This window comes from Chiloscyllium plagiosum, chromosome 2 (assembly GCF_004010195.1).
Source record: "Chiloscyllium plagiosum isolate BGI_BamShark_2017 chromosome 2, ASM401019v2, whole genome shotgun sequence".
NCBI classification, from domain to species: Eukaryota; Metazoa; Chordata; class Chondrichthyes; order Orectolobiformes; family Hemiscylliidae; genus Chiloscyllium; species Chiloscyllium plagiosum.
The window spans coordinates 50184089-50190725 of NC_057711.1; the positions used below are offsets into that span (position 1 = coordinate 50184089).

At 40.6% G+C, this 6637-nt stretch overlaps 1 protein-coding gene across 6 annotated transcripts in view; it reads right to left on the bottom strand.

The window, feature by feature from the left end:
* The window catches only part of fam172a (family with sequence similarity 172 member A), a 562233-nt gene that overhangs the window by 7568 nt on the left and 548028 nt on the right, over positions 1-6637 (bottom strand). The gene's annotated exons all lie outside the window — the stretch shown is intronic.

A 6637-nucleotide genomic window follows, 5' to 3' on the forward strand; every position in this document is an offset into this window, starting at 1 on the left:
AGTTGATTTATTAAAAAAAAACAACCTACCTTTCTGATGGTGGGTATTTATGAATATTATGTTATTAGTTATTCTTATTGAATTGCTAATAACATATTCAATGATGAAATATTCTGCCTAATCAGTTTTACTCAAATCATTGACATATACATGTTTGTATTTAGTTATCAAGGAAGTACCTCCATAATTCCATCAACAATTGTCAATCATCCGCTGATCCTACTGATGTGTATTTTATCACCAGAAGAACAAAAGTAATTTCACAAAAATGAATAATTTGAGCTTTTCTGGGTGACAGATTCTAATTATGCTTCATCTTCATTTATTTACATATGAGTGCAGTTTACAGTAAGGGAGAAACACTCCTTGCCTAGGGCTGCATCTCCTCCAACAATATGCAAGTGATTTGAAACATAATCACAAATATTTTGACACTGAACTACTTACTATGTTGCAAAACAACTTGCTAAAATGCTTTAAACATTAAAATGTATTGGCAGCAATTTAAATATGTAACCACAGCAAATGCAATCCCCAAATCACAAATGTTAATAGATAAAAAATGATTTACTTACATTGTATTTTGTTCAATATTTAAATGGAAACATTCACTCATTTTTAAATAAATGATAAATACTCTGTTAAAATGGTGGGTAGAGGAATTTCATACGGATACATTGAATAATGTTAAAGTAACTTCTAGACTTCAATTGTAGCATCATCACAAGTATTAGGCTAAATGTTTGAGAAGAGTGACAGCTTACTGTGCCAATTTGGATTGTCAAAAACAATAACTCATAGTGAATTGCTCATAAGCTTAAATATGTTAATGTAACTTCTGCATGATCACTGTTAGTTTGCTATCAGTTATTTTTCTAAATTCAGATCTACTGAAAGAAAATGATTTGGAGATACCGGTGTTGGACTGGGGTGTAGAAAGTTAAAAATCACACAACACCAGGTTATAGTCCAACAGGTTTATTTGGTAGCACTAGCTTTTAGAACGCTGCTCCTTCAACAGGTGGTTGTGGAGTATAAGATTGTAAGACACAGAATGTATACCAAAAGTTTACAATGTGATGTAACTGAAATTATATATTGAAAAATACCTGGATTGTTTGTTGAGTCTCTCATCTTTCAGAATGACCATGTTTGTTTCAGTTCTTTCATATGTAAATCACAAAACGTTTTTTAAAAGTTATATTCTCAAGTGAACTTTAACAATTGGTGTCATGTCGGCCCAGATAATGCATTGAAGGTGTCAGCTGCTCTATGTGAGACTGTCTGTGCCGCAATGGTCAGACTGATTCTAATCTAAAATACGGATTTACAGAATCTTACATTGATTAATGCAGTTTCTGAACAAAGTAAAATGTAATTCTGCAAGTACATATTCACTCCTCATTTATATGTGTATGTGTGCATGTGGGTGGCTGCATGTGTGCGTGTGTGTGTGTGGGTGGGGTGGGGGGTGTTATCACTGTCTGTGAGAGAGTGTGTGTATGTGTGTGAGTGTGAGTGTAAGGGGGTATAAGTATGTGAGAGGGTGTGTGTGGGAGTGTATGTGTGAGCGTATGAGACAGGGTCTACGTGAGTGTATGTTGGCAGGAGTGTGTGTGTGTGCGTCTGGATGAAGAACTGGTTGTCAAAGGTGAAGATGTTGTGATTGAGGATAAAGCGGATGAGTGTGTAGGAGTATCTGTGTGTGTGTCTGTCTGTGTGTGTGTATAGCGTAATGGAGTCATCTGTAGTGTGAAATGAGGTTCAGGCCATCCACATGGGAACTGAACTTGGCTATCAGCCTCTGCCTGGTCACTTTTCGTTGTTGCCAGTCCTGAAGTCCGCCTTGGAAGATGGTCACCCGAATGTCCGAGGCTTGACATGTATGCTCAAACCGTCAGGAAATATATAAATGCCAGATTCATCAGCTGCACCCACAAGGAAGAGCAGAACATCACCCGTTCACAACACAACGCCATCCAGGCTCTCAAAACCAATCACAACATTGTCATCAAACTAGCAGATAAAGGAGGAGCCATCGTCATTCTGAACTAAACAGACTACTGGAAGGAATTGTATCGACAACTGAACAACCAGCACTACAGGCAACTACCAGCTGATCCGACCAAACAGCACACCCATGAACTAAACACATTGATCAGGACTTTTGGATCCAGTTCTTCAGAGTTCCCTATGTGTCCTCATCCCATGTACTTCTCACGTAGGCGACTTCTACTGCCTTCCGAAGATACACAAAGCCAACACACCGGGACCTCCCATCGTGTCAGGCAATGGGATTCTGTGTGAGAACATCTCTGGTTATGTCAAAGGCATCTTGAAACCCATTGTACAGAAAAGCCCCAGCTTCTGTCGCGACACTACAGATTTCTTACAGAAATTCGGCACCCGTGGACCAGTCAAACAGATAACATTCCTCATCACAATGGATATTTCAGCACTCTACACCAGCATCCCCCACAATGACAGCATCATAGCAACAGCCTCAGTCCTCAACACCAACAACTGCCAATCTCTGAGCACCGTCCTACAACTCATCCGCTTTATCCTCGATCACAACATCTTCACCTTTGACAACCAGTTCTTCATCCAGACACACTGAACAGCTATGGAGACCAAATTTGCACCCCAATATGCCAATATTTTCAGGCACAGGTTCGAACAAGACTTATTCTCTACGCAGGACCTCCAACTAATACTATATACCAGGTACATTGATGACATTTTCTTTTTCTGGACCCATGGTGAGGAGTCAAGGAAACAACTTACAGTGATATCAACGAGTTTTATCCCACCATCAAACTCACCACGGACTACTCTCTACCACCTGTCTCATTCTTGGACACATGCATCTCCATCAAGGATGAACACCTCAGCACCACAGGCTACCGCAAACCCACGGATAACCTCACGATGCTTCACTTCTCCATCTTCCACCTAAAACATATTAAAACAGCCATCACCTATGGACAAGTCCTATGTATACACAGGATCTGTTCAGATGAGGAGGAACTCCTCAGGAGACAGATACGAGCTACAACTGACAGAGTACCCTTCGGTGTCCAGTATTTCCCAGGAGCTGAAAAACTACACCATGTTCTTCGCAGCCTGCAACACATTATCAATGAGGATGAGCACCTTGCCAAGACTTTCCCCACACCTCCAATTCTTGCCTTTAAACAACCACCAAACCTCAAACAGATACTTTTTTGTTGCAAACTGCCCCGCTTTCAGGACAATACCATATAACCATGTCACATTAGATGCTGCAAGGCGTGTTAGAATGTCGACACGGATACCACCATTACACATGGGGACATCTCCCGCCATGTACGTGGCAGGTACTCATGTGACTCAGCCAACATTGTCTATCTCATACGCTGCCGGCAAGGATGCCTGAGGCATGGTACATTCGCGAGACCAAGCAGAGGCTATGGCAACAGATGAATGGACACCGTACAACAATCAACAGATAGAATGTTCCCTCCCTGTCAGACAACACTTCAGCAGTCTGGGAAATTTGACCTTGGACCTTTGGGTGACCGTCCTTCAAGGCAGACTTTGGGACAGGAAACAACGAAAATGACCAAGCAGAGGCTGATAGCCAAGTTCGGTACGCATGAGGATGGCCTCAACCAGGACCTTTGATTCATGTTACACTACAGGTGACTCCACTGCACTATACACACACATAGACAGATGCACACACACACATTCCTACAGAGACACACACTCACGTAGACCCTCTCTCATACGCTCCCACACACACCTTTTCACATACTTATAACCCCTTACACACACACACACACACACACTCACACACACACACACACACACACACACACACACACACACACATATAACTGAGGGGTGAATTTGTACTTGCAGAATTACATTTTAATTTGTTCAACAACTGCACTAATCCATGTAAGATTCTGTAAATCCATATTTTAGATTAGAATCAGTCTGACCATTGTGGCACAGACAGTCTCACACAGGGCAGCTCACACTTTCCTTCATTACCTGGGCAGACATGACGCCAATTGAGAATGTAACTTTTAAAAAATGTTTTGTGATTTACATATGGAAGAACTGAAACCAACATGGTCATTCTGAAAGATGAGAGACTTAACAAACAATCCAGGTATTTTTCAATATATAATTTCAATTACATCACACTTTAAACTTTTGCTATAAACTCTGTGTCTTACAATCTTATATTCCACAACCACCAGATGAAGGAGCAGTGCTATGAAAGCTAGTACGTCCAAATAAACCTGTTGGACTATAACCTGGTGTTGTGTGATTTTTTTTTATATAGATATTTTTATTAGAAATTTAACATTTTTACAAGTTTACAAAAATAAACAAAACTCTCAGATATAAACATTGATATACAATTAGCTCAAATATACAATAGCCAAAATTTAACAAAAAAAACACAACATAAAAAAAAAACCGAAAAAAAGAAAAAAAAATAAACAAAACTCAACTATCTACTAATCTAACCTACAACCAACCAGAGTGTATATTTAAGTCTCTTACATGCTCGGGATGTGTTAGCATCAGATATAATAAAACCCGTATTCGTGCGGGATTCCTCCCCCGAGGGGCCCCGGACCAGCCAGGTTTGTAATCTCAATTAAATAAAAGCCCTTGTTAGGATAGCCGAAATATCTGTATTTATGTAATTCAAAAAGGGCTGCCATATTTTATAAAATAATTCGGTCTTTCGGTGCACCATATTTGTAAGGAAGTCAAGGGGAATACATTTCATAATTAGTCTGTGCCAATTTGAAAGTCCAGGGGGGCCCTCAGCCGCCCAGTTCACCAAAATATTTTTCCTTGCACAGAAAGAAAGAATAGAAAATAGTCTCTTCCCGTACATGTCCAAGGAGGGAAAGTTCGGAAAGCCCAAAAGGAGAGATACAGGGTCCACTTTAAATTCCGTTCCTAAAATTTCTGTCAGGATACTTGCTACTTTAGTCCAATATCTACGGATCTTACTACAGGTCCACAAGCAATGTACAAGAGTGCCCACCTCTATTTTGCATTTAGGACACATTGGAGATGCTCCTGCCTTAAATTTTGCCAATCGAACCAGTGCTATATGGGCCCTATGAAGTATCTTCAGCTAGATAGCCTGGGTTCTGTTACAAATAGTAATTCTTCTAGCATTTTCCCAGATATCATTCCACGTTTCTGTGGAGATTTCTAGTCCCAGATCCTGATCCCATATTTTAAGCAGATTATCCATATCTCCCGATACTTCATCATGCAGCAAATGATAAATATTACTGACGGAAGATACCCCCACTGGTCGTAGGACACTACATTCTCTATCGGATTTATAAAGACTATCTAATAACGTAGTCTTCTTCTGTATAAAATCTCGAATTTGGAAGTATCGAAAGAGGTCTCCATTGGGTAATCCGAATTTCTGACGCAACTGTCCGAAAGACATCAGGACCCCATCTTTAAATAAATCCCCAAGACATGAGATACCCCTGGATCTCCAGAGTTTAAAAGTGGCATCTGTTAACCCCGGTTGGAATCCCCATGCTCCCACTATCGGTGCATAGGGGGATGTTTTATGTGAATTACCCTCATTTTGCCGCATTATATTCCAAGCCTTGATTGTATTCAGTATTATAGGGTTTTTACAGTGATCTGTAATGATCTTCCTCTTGTCTGAGAATAAAAGGTTAATAAGTGGGTATTTTACTTGAGAAGCCTCGATGTCCAACCAGATTGAATGTGGATCAGACAAGACCCAATCAGCTATATAACTTAATAGGGAACTTAATTGATATTTCCTAAAATCTGGGAAATCCAATCCACCCCTTGCCTGTGGAAGCTGTAGCTTCTTCAGCTTAATAAGGGGCCGCCTATGGTTCCAGATAAAGGAACTCAGCCAGCCGTATAATTTACATAAAGCTGTCCTCGGCAGCATCACCGGAAGCACTCTCATAGGATATAGGAGACGGGGCAGGACATTCATTTTAATTAGTGCTATTCTACCCAACCAGGAAATTGGCAGGTCTCCCCATCGCTGGAGGTCCTGCCTTATCCTTTCCAATAAATACACAAAATTAGCCTTATACAACTGACCAAATACTGGAGTAATAAAAATGCCTAAATATAAGAAACCCTCCAGGGACCAGCGAAAGGGAAAAAGGGAACCGTCCGCTAAGCGGGGTATCACAGCAAGGCCACCCATTGGCATAGCCTCCGATTTTGAAAAATTAATTTTATAGCCTGAGAATGCACTAAATGTATTAATAACTTGGATTAAGCGAGGTATGGACATCAAAGGGTTACTGAGGAATAGAAGAACATCATCTGCATAAAGGGTAATTTTATGTTTACCTGTACCAATCCTTGGGGCCACTATATTAGGATCAGCTCGTATAGCATCTGCTAGTGGTTCAATTATTAGCGTGAATAACAATGGCGAGAGGGGACATCCCTGACGGCAGCCCCGACCCACACTGAAGCTATCCGAGCCTAATCCATTGGTAACCACAACTGCTTTAGGATCACTATACAATGTTGAGACCCATTTGGTAAACACCTGTCCAACACCAAACCTCTCCAATGTGTAAAACAAATATCACCA